This window comes from Lolium perenne, chromosome 7 (genome assembly GCF_019359855.2).
Source record: "Lolium perenne isolate Kyuss_39 chromosome 7, Kyuss_2.0, whole genome shotgun sequence".
Classification (NCBI taxonomy): domain Eukaryota; kingdom Viridiplantae; phylum Streptophyta; class Magnoliopsida; order Poales; family Poaceae; genus Lolium; species Lolium perenne.
Genome location: NC_067250.2, coordinates 65,445,296 through 65,459,021, shown reverse-complemented (window position 1 = coordinate 65,459,021; position 13,726 = coordinate 65,445,296). Strand labels below are relative to the sequence as shown.

Sequence of the window (13,726 nt, the reverse complement as noted above, 5' to 3'; positions counted from 1 at the left end):
AGGGCGCCCATGCAATAGGTCTGAGGGAGCATATTATTGTGCTTATATAATTTCCTTTTTGATTTTTTAGTTATTTCTTTTTTATTTTTTTATTTTCTTTCTCTTTCCTTTTTGTAGCATATATATTTATATATATATACATGAACTTTTTCTAAGTTATGAGTATTTATTTTCCAAATACATGAACACTTGTCTGAAATATATGTACATCGCTGAAATAGTTGAACATTTCATTTTGCTGGCAAGTGATATTTGTTTCGTGAAACATGACTATTCTCGATTGACATCAGTACAAATAAAGATCCAAGTATGTCACAAGGTAGTTTTGTGATTTTGTGGAACAGTTTCAACTGTAGTGTGGCCATTTTATTTAACATACATTACCAAATCTGAAACCCCTTGATGTGTGCTAGTAATTAAAAATGTTGACAGGTACATGTATTTGCAAATATGGTGTTCCTATTAAAAAATTACAATATATTTTAAAATACTTGCAAGTTCTTTTAAAAAATACCTCTATGTATTAAAAAATTATCGTGGCTTAGTTCAAATATAAATTAAAACCATGACAAAAATAATGGAACAGAGAAAATAGAAAAACATGTTTTTTAGAAAGAAAAAAATAGAAAAACATGTGTGCTAATGAGGAGCAGTCGTGTCCAGCCCGTTTAACATGGGCTTCAGATGTGGGCTCTGTGGAATGATCCTAGTCCACTCAGCTTCACGTGCCATCAGGCCGTAACCGAAAAATTAGGTAAATCCGTAAAGTTCCAACGCATCGCACCCAAAAGGCCGACGTATTATAATAGGCCATAATACAATTGTGGTTTGTAGAACAAAAAAGGGCATACCCCTTCTAAAAAGGACAGTCCTGCGTTACATGATGCAAGAGATTAAAGTGTACGATCCTTCTCCCCCTCCTTGGTCTCCTCTCGTTAAGGTGAGAATGGGGCAGAAGCCGGACTAATGGAACCGGGCGGTATGTGATTCTGCGCGAAGTCACCTTCTGATTGATCCAGTTTTTTTTGCGTGGGGTCCACTGCTGGAATGGCTGTTTTCCATATACATGTACAAAAAGGCAGTACATACACATGTGGGTCCCCCTATCCTCTCCCCAGCCCCATCGTTCCCCATCCCCTCCCCAGCGATCCCCATCACCGCCGCGCCCGGCTCCTCCCCGAGCTCGCCTGGACGCCACGTCGACGCCGCCCCCGTCTTCGACGCCAGCTCGACGGCGCCCTGTCCTCGACGCCGCCCCGTCCTCGACGCCGCCCTATCCTCGACATCGCCCCCGTCCCCCACGCCAGCCCCGCACCGGATCAGGCACGCGATGGCGGCCTAGCGATGGCCTAGGTGCGCGCGTGATACGTCCAAAACGTATCTACTTTCCCGAACACTTTTGCTATTGTTTTGCCTCTAATTTGTGTATTTTGGATACAACTAACACGGACTAACGTTGTTTTCAGAATCGTTCTCGTGTCTCGTTTTTGTGCGAGAAATCCAACTTTCGGGAAAATCCTCGGAATTTATGCGAAGGCCCTATTTTCCCGTAATATCGACGGAGCCAGAAGGACAAGTAAGGTGGAGGCCCGAGGGCCCCACACCATAAGGCGGCGCGGCCTAGGGGGGGCCCGCGCGGCCCTATGGTGTGGCCCCCTCGGCCGGCCTCCGACGCCCTCCTTCGGACTATTTATTGCCCTCGACCTAAAAACGCACGGAGAGAAGTCGAAGTCGCCAGAAAGCCTCCAGAACGCCGCCACATCGCGAAACTCCGTCGCGGGAGCCAGAAGTCTCCGTTCTGGCACTCCGCCGGGACGGGGAATTGGAGGAGATCATCGCCATCATCACTGCCAACGCCTCTCCATCAACCAGCCATGTTTCCCCCATCCATGTGTGAGTAACTCCCCCGCTGTAGGCCGAAGGGGATGGTAGGGATTGGATGAGATTGGTCATGTAATAGCATAAGATTGTTAGGGCATAGTGCCTAGTGTCCGTAATTGGTACTTTGATGATATTGTTGCAACTTGTTATGCTTAATGCTTGTCACTAGGGCCCGAGTGCCATGATCTCAGATCTGAACATGTTATTGTTTCATCATGATATTCATTGTTTATTGATCTTACCTGCAAGTTGTATACACATGTCGCTGTCCGGAACCGATGGCCCCGAAGTGACAGAAATCGGGACAACCGGAGGGAATGGTAGCGATGTGAGGATCACATGTGTTCACGGAGTGTTAATGCTTTGCTCCGGTACTCTATTAAAAGGAGTACCTTAATATCCAGTAGTTTCCCTTGAGGCCCGGCTGCCACCGGCTGGTAGGACAAAAGATGTTGTGCAAGTTTCTCATTGCGAGCACGTACGACTATAATTGGAACACATGCCTATTGATTGCTTTGTACTTGGACACCGTTTTATTATTATCTGCAAATGCCCTGCTATGATTGTTACATGAGTTTCTCTCATCCATGCAACGCCCGTTCATCCGTCCCCGTGCCTACAGTATTTTAATCCTGCTGTTTACTAAAATCACTACTGCTGTCTTTGTTACTCTGCTGCTGTTATTTCACTACTCTTGCTATAAAACTGTTACTACTGATAAACTCTTGCGAGCTAGTCTGTTTCCAGGTGCAGCTGAATTGACAACTCCGCTGTTAAGGCTTTCAAGTATTCTTTATCTCCCCTTGTGTCGAATCAATAAATTGGGTTTTACTTCCCTCGAAGACTGTTGCGATCCCCTATACTTGTGGGTCATCAAGACCGTTTTCTGGCGCCGTTGCCGGGGAGCATAGCTTTATTTGGAACTTCACTTGGATTGATATTGTTCGCTGCAAATTCTCCATCATGGGTAAACCTCGCGATACTAAGGTCGCCATATTACCATCCACTACAAGAAAAGGTACAACTCTGAGTACCTCTGCTGCTCTTGATTCACCATCTGTGATTGATAAACTTGTTTCACCGCCACATGCTTCACATGCGGGTACTTCTGCTGAATCTGAAAACTCTCATAATATTGATAATATTTCTGCTGTGCTTGATGATAGTGGTTCATTGGGATATTTTCTAGATGCTACAATTGCTAGGTCTAGACAAATTGAAAATACTAAAACTCCTAATGAAAATGCTACTACACCTGTTAATTCACCTGAACTTGATTATTCTAGTGATGATCCTGATGAAGATTATGTGGAGCTTAATGATGATTTTATTGAAAAATGCAATGCTACTACTGATGCAAGAAAAATTAAAAAGTTGCTTGCAGAACATGCTGTTAGATATAAACTGTCTCCTGATCCTAAGTTTGCCACATCTCCTATAAACATTAAGGATAAAGATTATGATTTTTCTCTTGATTTATCTCATATAGCTATTGTTGAGAAAACACCCTTTTGTGGTACTGAAAAAGAAAGTGTTGTTGAACACATGATTGAGCTATCTACTCTGAGTAGCTTGTTTTCTGATGATGTTAAGAAGCGTACTTACTTTGTTGCTAAAATCTTTCCATTCTCATTAAAGGATGACGCTAAAACTTAGTATAATAGTTTGCCACCTAATTCTATTAAAAGTCCAAAAGAATTGCTTGATGTTTTCTTCCGGAAATACTTTCCTGCTAGTGCTCAACATATTGCTTTGCAGAGAATCTATAACTTTGACCAAGGAGGATTGGTCGGTCACAGAAGGTGCACTGGATGCACACATAGAGGGGGGAGGCCATCATGCAAGAGATAACACGGAGGAGGCTGAGGAACACCTCGACTCATCGTCCGATGCAGCAAGTTCCTCGCATCAACATGTTGGGCATGTGGAGCCTTCACGCTTTTCTTCTGCACAGGAACTTTACTATGACTACGCCGTGAATTATCCACCGGCGAGGAACAGCGACCCTCGATGGGATTGAACTCCACTTAGGCCAAAAGCCTAAGCTTGGGGGGAGGTATACCGGCCATCACTCATTCTTTGCATATTATGGTTGCTGGATACTTGCACATACTTGTTTAGTCTCTTTGAGTGGTTTTCTAATGAGAGGGAGATGATATTTGGGGAAGTGCTGCCTGAAAACAGATTCTAGACTGTTACTAGAAATATTCGTGCGCACAGCCAGAACGTTATTTTGAGCTGCCAATTTTTGTGCAGGTTCCCCAGGTTGTTATCTAACTTTCATTAGTTGAACACTTTTCGAGCTGAGCAACGTAAGATTTTTGTAAAAATCGATTTCTGTACTACTGTCAGGTTTTGGCAGATTTCTGCCATCTCGCTTTTCTGTGTTTCTTTTAGTTTTCATTTTCTTGTTCTTGCTTTGTTTCTTTCCTAAAACACAAAAAGACCAAAAATATTTCTGCTGTTTCTCTTCACCATTTGTTTATCTTGGTTTCTTGCATTTGTTTCGCTTTATTTGCTATTGCCAGTTTGCTATAAGAAAACCCAAAAAGATTTTGCTTTGTTTGTTTGTTTCCTTTTGTTCTTGTTCTCAAATTCGAAAACACCAAAAATATTTGCTGTTCTTCTTTGGTTTTGTAAAGTTCTTTATGAGTTCAATGGTCTTCGGTGGCTGGAGCGTGGTTTTCATTTCATATTATCCAAGCTATACAAGTGAAAAGGCAATAATGACGATCTACGACAATCTGATTGTGGTGAGAGGCTGGTATGAACTCTATTTGTTTTCATTTTTGTACATATACTCATCCATGTGAGCATGCTTGGTTTGTTCATGTGAGGTATATGTCATTTAAGAAGTCTAGTAGTTCATGATCTCTCATGTTAAGCTCCAATTTATTAATATGAGTAGCATGTCATGGATGTTTGCTTGCATTGTTTTATTCATAGATAGGTATGATATTGTGGTATCCTCCTCTGAATAATTCGTTTGAATTAACTTGGCACATGCTCACGCATGCATATGACTGAACAAAAGTCAATTAAGCCTCGATGATTTATATTGCTTCAGAGTTCTTGTATCACTTTTATGCCTCCGTTAATTTATTTTGCCGCAAGCATGATTATGACAAGCATCGCTCTCTTGATTTGTCTCTCCCTAGTCTTTTGCTAGCCTTCACTTGTACTGAGCGGGAACGCTGCTCGTGCTTCTAAACACATGAAAACCAAGTTATTCCAGAGTGTCCACCATAAATACCTATGCATGGCGTTTCAAACCATTCCAAGTAAATTCTCATGCGCTACCTTTAAAACCTTCAAAATGCTTTCCAATTTGTGTTTATGTTTCATAGCTCATGAGGAAGTATGTGGTGTTTAGCTTTCAACCTTGTCATTTACTTTTGACGGACTCTCATATGGACTAGTGGTACATCCGCTTATCCAATAATTTTGCAAAAAGAGCTGGCAATGGGATTCCCAGTCCCGAATTAATTAACTTAAATAGACACTCCTCCATGGTATGTGATTGTTGGATGGCACCCGAAGGATTCGGTTAGCCATGGCTTGTGTAAGCAAAGGTTGGGGGAGTGTCATCATCATAATAAAACTAAAATAAAAAGGCACTCCTTCATGGTATGAGATTATTGGCAGGCACCCGAGGATTCGGTTAGCCATGGTTTGTGTAAGAAAGGTTGGAAGGAGTGCCACATAAACATGCAAATAATTCATGGGAGCCGCTCTTGAAAGTCCGGTTGGCAAGGTAGTTAGTGTACCCATTACCATTCGTTGACAACGACAAACACCTCTCAAAATGATTTTACTCCTGATTTCAAAAATGAAAAGCTCTAGCGCATGTTAATCCCTGCTTCCCTCTGCGAAGGGTCAATCTTTTACTTCTATGTTGTGTCTCCATTATTTCTTTGAGCACTATCTTGAGAGCACAACTGTCATTCTTAGTATAATATGCTTGTCTCAAAATATGATTGATTGTGGTATAACTTTGATGCTTTTATCTTTGACAATCACTACTTCTAGTCTTCCTATGAACTCCAGAGGTGCCTGGACATTTATGTTTTGCCGATCAAATACGGGCAAGCGAGATACCACTTTATCATACTCTCTTATGAACATTGCAATCCTGCTTATATACATGATTCATGATGCTTATTATTAATGGTTGGTACCTCTCCATGATTGACATAGCTGTTAGATGATCCTATTTGCATATATCTCATTATGAACTGCTTAAGTATTAGCCATAGCATGAGAATATATACATCATATGAGCAAATGTGTTCGTGAAAGTTCTTTTATCGCTCAGTTGTTAACTGAATTGCTTGAGGACAAGCAATAAGCTAAGCTTGGGGGGAGTTGATACGTCCAAAACGTATCTACTTTCCCGAACACTTTTGCTATTGTTTTGCCTCTAATTTGTGTATTTTGGATACAACTAACACGGACTAACGCTGTTTTCAGCAGAATCTGTTCGTGTCTCGTTTTTGTGCAGAAATCCAACTTTCGGGAAAATCCTCGGAATTTATGCAGAAGGCCCTATTTTCCCAGAATACTGACGGAGCCAGAAGGACAAGTAAGGTGGAGGCCCGAGGGCCCCACACCATAAGGCGGCGCGGCCTAGGGGGGGCCCGCACGGCCCTATGGTGTGGCCCCCTCGGCCGGCCTCCGACGCCCTCCTTCGGACTATTTATTGCCCTCGACCTAAAAACGCACGGATAGAAGTCGAAGTCGCCAGAAAGCCTCCAGAACGCCGCCACATCGCAAAACTCCGTCGCGGGAGCCAGAAGTCTCCGTTCTGGCACTCCGCCGGGACGGGGAATTGGAGGAGATCATCACCATCATCACCGCCAACGCCTCTCCATCAACCAGCCATGTTTCCCCCATCCATGTGTGAGTAATTCCCCCGCTGTAGGCCGAAGGGGATGGTAGGGATTGGATGAGATTGGTCATGTAATAGCATAAGATTGTTAGGGCATAGTGCCTAGTGTCCGTAATTGGTACTTTGATGATATTGTTGCAACTTGTTATGCTTAATGCTTGTCACTAGGGCCCGAGTGCCATGATCTCAGATCTGAACATGTTATTGTTTCATCATGATATTCATTGTTTATTGATCTTACCTGCAAGTTGTATACACATGTCGCTGTCCGGAACCGATGACCCCGAAGTGACAGAAATCGGGACAACCGGAGGGAATGGTAGCGATGTGAGGATCACATGTGTTCACGGAGTGTTAATGCTTTGCTCCGGTACTCTATTAAAAGGAGTACCTTAATATCCAGTAGTTTCCCTTGAGGCCCGGCTGCCACCGGCTGGTAGGACAAAAGATGTTGTGCAAGTTTCTCATTGCGAGCACGTACGACTATAATTGGAACACATGCCTATTGATTGCTTTGTACTTGGACACCGTTTTATTATTATCTGCAAATGCCCTGCTATGATTGTTACATGAGTTTCTCTCATCCATGCAACGCCCGTTCATCCGTCCCCGTGTCTACAGTATTTTAATCCTGCTGTTTACTAAAATCACTACTGCTGTCTTTGTTACTCTGCTGCTGTTATTTCACTACTGCTACTGCTATAAAACTGTTACTACTGATAAACTCTTGCGAGCTAGTTTGTTTCCAGGTGCAGCTGAATTGACAACTCCGCTGTTAAGGCTTTCAAGTATTCTTTGTCTCCCCTTGTGTCGAATCAATAAATTGTGTTTTACTTCCCTCGAAGACTGTTGCGATCCCCTATACTTGTGGGTCATCAGCGCGCAGGATGGCGGCGTCCTCCTCCGGCGAGGGCGGGCGGCACTCCACCTGGGGGATTTCACGGTGTCGCGAAGGCGAGCGCGCAACGGCGCAGCCGGCCCGTTGCGGACGTCAAGGGCGGCGCAGAGGTCGATGAGGAAACGACGCGTGGGAGATGAAGCCGCCCGCTGCCGAACTCCGTGGTCGTTCTCTGCACTTGCGAGGCACTGCTCTCGGCCGCCGAGGATGTCATGCTCGTCGCCACACCATCGCCGTCATCACCAACACTGGCGGACCTTCTCGGGGGCGAATTGGGCCGTCGCCCCCCCAGCCCAGCAGAAAATACCAAAATCTCTCTCACTAAGTGGCCCATTTAATGACAAAAACCAGCCCATTTCGCCCCTCAGTCCATTTCGCCCCCCCAGAGTTTTGGCCCAAGATCCGCGCCTGATCACCAACAACGTCTGCAAGGAGCAGCTCGCGTCGGAGGTGGGTTCATGGCCGGCCTGCGTTCGACGAGGTGGCAGCGGTCATCAACCAGGCGCCGCGCCACGCCGCCGACCTGTCTCGGGCACGAGCGCCGGCCGACAGACGAGCATCGCTGCCGTGGGGGATTTCTCCTAGCGATTGGTCTCTCTGCAGAGTATTAATTACGGGCCCACCTAAAGTATTCCCCTTTGTATTGACAGTTTTGTATAAAACTAGCACAAAACCCGTGCGTTGCTACGGTGTCAACATTAAATCAAATAAGTATGTTTTATATTTTTATATATGTGTGTCATCAAAACAAATAGAATATATCCTTTAAATAACCAATCTATTATCCAGTGTATTTGGAAATGTAACATCTATTTTAAATATATATCAATATTTGCGTCGATCTAATCTAAATAGAATGCTGCAAATTACTCTAGAGAACATGCCACATATTTTCCGGTTTGATCTTCTTTTAAAATAAATCCCTACTAATAATGTTATGAAGGCAAAGCTTGTTGTTTTCAGTGCTAAATTTAAATCATTCCTCTTTTATACTGTACTATTATCTATGAAAAGAAAATGGTTCAGCTAAACCAAAACCATGCTCAACCACCTGGCTCTTTCCCCCTTCAGATTCTGGAAGCAATCCGAACAAAAGGAAGCGAAATTGAAGCGAGTTGTGCGGACAGAACAGGGATTTGTTAGTTGGCCCATCCATTTGTCGTCCCATGACTTTTCTTCGTCGCATCACCAGGTTTTTTTTTTGTAATTCCTCCTTCAATTCCCTTTCCTTTCATCTTCTGATTTTCCACCTTTCCTTCCTCCCCACAACCAGCGTCCAATTTTTCCGTAATTTCTCCTTTAGTTCCCGTACCTTTCCTTCCAAACCAACACCCATTAATTCACTGTCCTCTCACAAGTCTGAGACCAACCTTTCCTTCCTCCTTTGTCCCTTTGATTCGGTTTTCCTTCCTCATTCCACCACACATTAGATCTTAGATCCATACAATGATGTTGCTTCTTGTTGTGGCTTGTTTCAACCTAGAAAACTTAGGTATATAAATCGGTGGGACTTCATACACGGAAGCGAGGTGGGACTATCCACACAAACTATATGCGCCTAACGTGAGCCATAGCGATGATTTGTTCCGTGAATAGCCTCGATTGGTTTGTTGCTGGTTAATTGGGTCGTTTGGCCGCCGGCCAACATCAAGCAACGGCAGCCACCGCACAACTCGCGCGAGCGTTTCTGGAAACACAGTTTTTTGGAAAACGTATCTGAAAATGTGTTTGTCTCCCGAGCTCCAGTTCTCTCGGCACTTTAAAAAAAAACTAAAAAGCATTTTTAGAAATTATCAAAAACATTGAAAATAATTCTAGAGATTGACAATGACATATCTCACAATTATGCAGAGAAAAATCTATCAACATACCATGCTCTGGGGGAACAATTACACGACTGTAGTCAGCCCAGCCACGTGGTGTGGAACTAAAAGTGTTTGCTACCAGCCTCCCTGAAGATTGCATCAGTCCCTCTGACAGCAGCAAAGAGATGGCACTTGAAACAATACGAAAGAGTTTATTGGTTCTCCAATTTCATTGAACCTGCTTCTCTATATAGCAGTTACTTGTTTCAACCTAGAAAACTTAGGTATATAAATCGGTGGGACTTCATACACGGAAGCCAGGTGGGACTATCTACACAAACTATCTACACCTAACGTGAGCCATAGCGATGATTTGTTCCGTGAATAGCCTCGATTGGTTTGTTGCTGGTTAATTGGGCCGTTTGGCCGCCGGCCAACATCAAGCAACGGTAGCCACCGCACAGCTCGCGCGAGCGTTCCTGGAAACACAGTTTTTTTGGAAAACGTATCCGAAAATGTGTTTGTCTCCCGAGCTCCAGTTCTCTCGGCACTTTAAAAAAACTAAAAAAACATTTTTAGAAATTATCAAAAACATTGAAAATAATTCTAGAGATTGACAATGACATATCTCACAATTGTGCAGAGAAAAATCTATCAACATACCATGCTCTGGGGGAACAATTACACGACTGTAGTCAGCCCAGCCACGTGGCGTGGAACTAAAAGTGTTTGCTACCAGCCCTGGATATTGCATCAGTCCCTCTGACAGCGGCAAAGAGATGGCACTTGAAACAATACAAAAGAGTTTATTGGTTCTCCAATTTCATTGAACCTGCTTATGTATATAGCAGTTAATTTTAGTGTTCTAGTTTGGAAAAACTAATCATAATTAAAAATATGAGAGAAAATAAAGAAAATTAGAGATCGTGGCCGATCAGTGTCGTGCGCCGGTGCTAATTGCGGTTGGCTCACTCCGTATAAATATAAACTAAGTTGCACAGGGTCATCCATCTATCCACTTTGTCTAAAATTTCAGGATCACGCAGTGACGCTCGAGTACGATCTATGCGCGTTCCCTCGTATCTCCCCACACCAAGGAGGCGGAGGATCTTGTTCGGGATGTCCTCCAGGCGCTAGTTTAACACCGGAGCTCCCGCCAGAGAGGCTCGTGGCGAGCCTCGCTAGGCGGTAACCAGAATGGATTTTTTGCTCGGGCCAGCCATAAATCACGGCCGCGAAATTAGTCTCTCGATTCGTCTCAATGTGGTGATTTGCAAGGCGCTAGACCTTTTGGCTGACTTTTCTTTTTTGCAATATGTACTTCATTGTGTACATGAGACCGGAATGTATTTTCATAGATGCCATGTATAGAGAGGAAAACTTGAACCGCACCATGCTGAAAATGTGTAAATTGGTTCTATGTTTTGTAACCACATTTCAAGGAGAAAAAAAAATCACCGACCGATGTAAAGGAAAAGCACTAATAAGCGATAGCCACCATCGCCGCCGGGACCCACCAATCTTCTCCCATGCGGAAGTTCCTCTTCTTCCCCAAATCCTGTCACCATCGAGTCTCTCACCCACCCACAAAATCTTAAAATTGGACACCAATTTATGTATCAAATCAAGGAAATCTGTAACTGGAAAGCCCAAATCCACCGCACATCCCATTTCCCAGTTGTATTTTGAGTAGGAGCTCATGAGTTGGGGATCGGCAACTTCCATGGTCGTCAGCTCGTCTTTGTTCATTGTTCTGATTCGAGCACCACCTGGTATTTCCATCGCGGTTCAGTCGAGAACTCTACGTGTAGTCCGAATACGCTCACCGCCGCAGAGCCGCTCGCCCTGGTTGGCTTATTACTCTAATAGGTCCCGCAACCAACCCGGACCAATGGGAGGCCCATTTCCGCCGGGAGCACATGCCGCCCGGTTCAACCCCAAGTTTTCCGCAGAAGCCGCGCCTAATCCAGCCCACCCCGCAGACAGTGGCCTAATTTTCCAATACTATCCAATCCAAAAAAAAAAAAAAAAAAAAAAAAAAAGAGCAATCAACCCGCCCCACGCGAAGTTTGCACCCGCACTGCACCACATGGAGAATGCGGCTAAATCCATGGGTTCAACCCGCGACATCCCTATTTCACTTGCTGATGGCTAGTCGCTGGCCTCTGCATGCTGAGATGCTACGGAGTGCAGACTTGTTGATTCTCTTTGGTCTCAACTGATGTATAGAGTGTCCTAGGCGTGCTGCTAGCTAAACCTGGAAAATCACATAGCACTGTGCTGGAAAATCATAAACCTGGAAAATCACATTGAAATACACATAGCACTAAATTAGAGGAACAACAGCAAGAACTATCTTTTCTTTGCTTGACTAGAACTGAATGTTCTGGCGAAATTCAACAGCTGTAGAAGGAAACTACTACGGCTACTTCATTACCCTTAAAATGCGCTACAAGATCATATAAGTGAGGACATGCTAGGGAAAACTTCATCTGCTATAGAGGCTAAACACCATAACAATCATGTCACAGAATAGTTCTTGTCAGATACACGCAGGGTCCAAGCCAGAAAAATAATTAACCCAAGCTTATCGGCAGTCCGCCACTACTGCTCCGCTCATGGTTAGAGGTCTCCCACGGTGGTCGCCCAAATAGCATTACAGTTCGACAGTCATGGATGACTCAGATGCCAACTTCTTCCAGTCTCCCCAGCCATGCTCTTGAGAGAATTCAAGTCCTGATAGATAAACAGGGCATCAAAGCAAGTATATCAAGATAACAAGCCAGGCTATTATATTGTATCATGTAAAGTTCCCAAGCTTCGCAATATCATGTAAACTGCTAGTAGCTCTAGTTTGGAAGTAGCATGACAACAGGCAATACAGAAGCAAATTTGATGAACCCGCAGATCTTCTATGCGACTACAAATGGCTAGTAGCTCTGGTTTGTACTTGTACTCATGTCATTCACTGCTACTTAAACTAAAGTATTTGGAGAGTCAACGATCAGCAAGCATCAAGCTTGTAGTACCTTTAGATTAGACAATCTGACCATCCAACTCCTGAACTTGGACCTCCGAGCTTGGACCTCCCGTGCTTGAACCTGCACATGAAAAATATATGTTAATCACCAAAAGTTTCATGAACATAACTTCATTGCTTGGGACTTTATTATACCTTCATTGCTCGGGACTTTAAGAAGTCAGTCCTTTCCGCAAACTAAAGCTTCCAGTGCATGTGGTTTTAGTGAGGCCCGTGTATCTCCTAGAATTCTTCCACCGCAACTAAATGCTGACTCGGATGACACAATACTAAGAGGCACTGCAAGAAAATCACGAGCCATAGCTGAGAGCACCGGGTATTTTTCGGCATTTGATTTCCACCATGTGACTATATCAGTAGTTCCAGCTGAGCTTTCAATGAAAACCTCATCCACGTATGCGTCCAACTCTGACCATGGTTGTGTGTTGGCTCTCCTCCTTGACCAGTACTGAGCAAACTCTTCTTCAAGTTTCCTTTCACCAAGAACAGGTGAGCCCATATTAATCCGGGCTTCACGAGACACCGAGTGCTCGTTGCTTCTTAGCTTGATCTGTTGTTCGTATAGATCATAGTACAACCTGACCGCTTTGCTTATAACATTCACGGTCTCCTCAGTGTCAAAGGGCTGCTCACAATACTTTTCAAAAAGAAGTTTAGGTACTCTTCCTTTTTCCTTGGATCTAGTATTGTGGCGATTACAAGTGCATTACTTTAGTTGACCTCCTTCCAGTACTTATCGAACTTCGTACCCATAGAGATAGAAAAATTCATCATATCTGCATTCACTTTCCACTGGGGATCCTTTAATGCATTGCGGATACACAATACCATGTGCAAGAAGTGATGCGCATTTGGTTTTCTATCATACTGCATTTGTAGCTTCTTTAAAAGCTTTAAGAAAATCACATATTACTTCAACATCTGCTCACTGTTTTGCGTTGAGTGCAACTTCACCATTTTCACTTGCATAGCTGTTTAGAACTTCCTTATATTTGATAGCTTGAACGAGCATGTGGAAAGTTGAATTCCAAGAGCTTGGAATGTCAAGGGCAAGACCATCCTTCTCCGGTAGACCCTTATTGGCGGAAAGTGCATTGAATGCTTGGATTCTCCCGCCTGAGGAATTGACGTGCCTAAACAGGTCACGTATATTCTCAACTGAACCGTGGATATGCTTTGTTCCATCTTGAACTATGAGGTTCAGTATGTGGGCA

General features: G+C 43.8%; 1 long non-coding RNA gene across 1 annotated transcript; it reads right to left on the bottom strand.

Annotated features, from left to right (window-relative positions):
• Nucleotides 1-11,972: 11,972 nt before the first annotated feature.
• LOC127317238 (uncharacterized) lies at nt 11,973-13,388 on the bottom strand. Its single transcript, XR_007860999.2, has 3 exons — nt 12,648-13,388; nt 12,502-12,573; nt 11,973-12,208 (listed from the first exon to the last, which is right to left on the bottom strand). It is a non-coding gene; the product is annotated as an uncharacterized lncRNA (long non-coding RNA).
• Between the last annotated feature and the right edge of the window lie 338 nt (nt 13,389-13,726).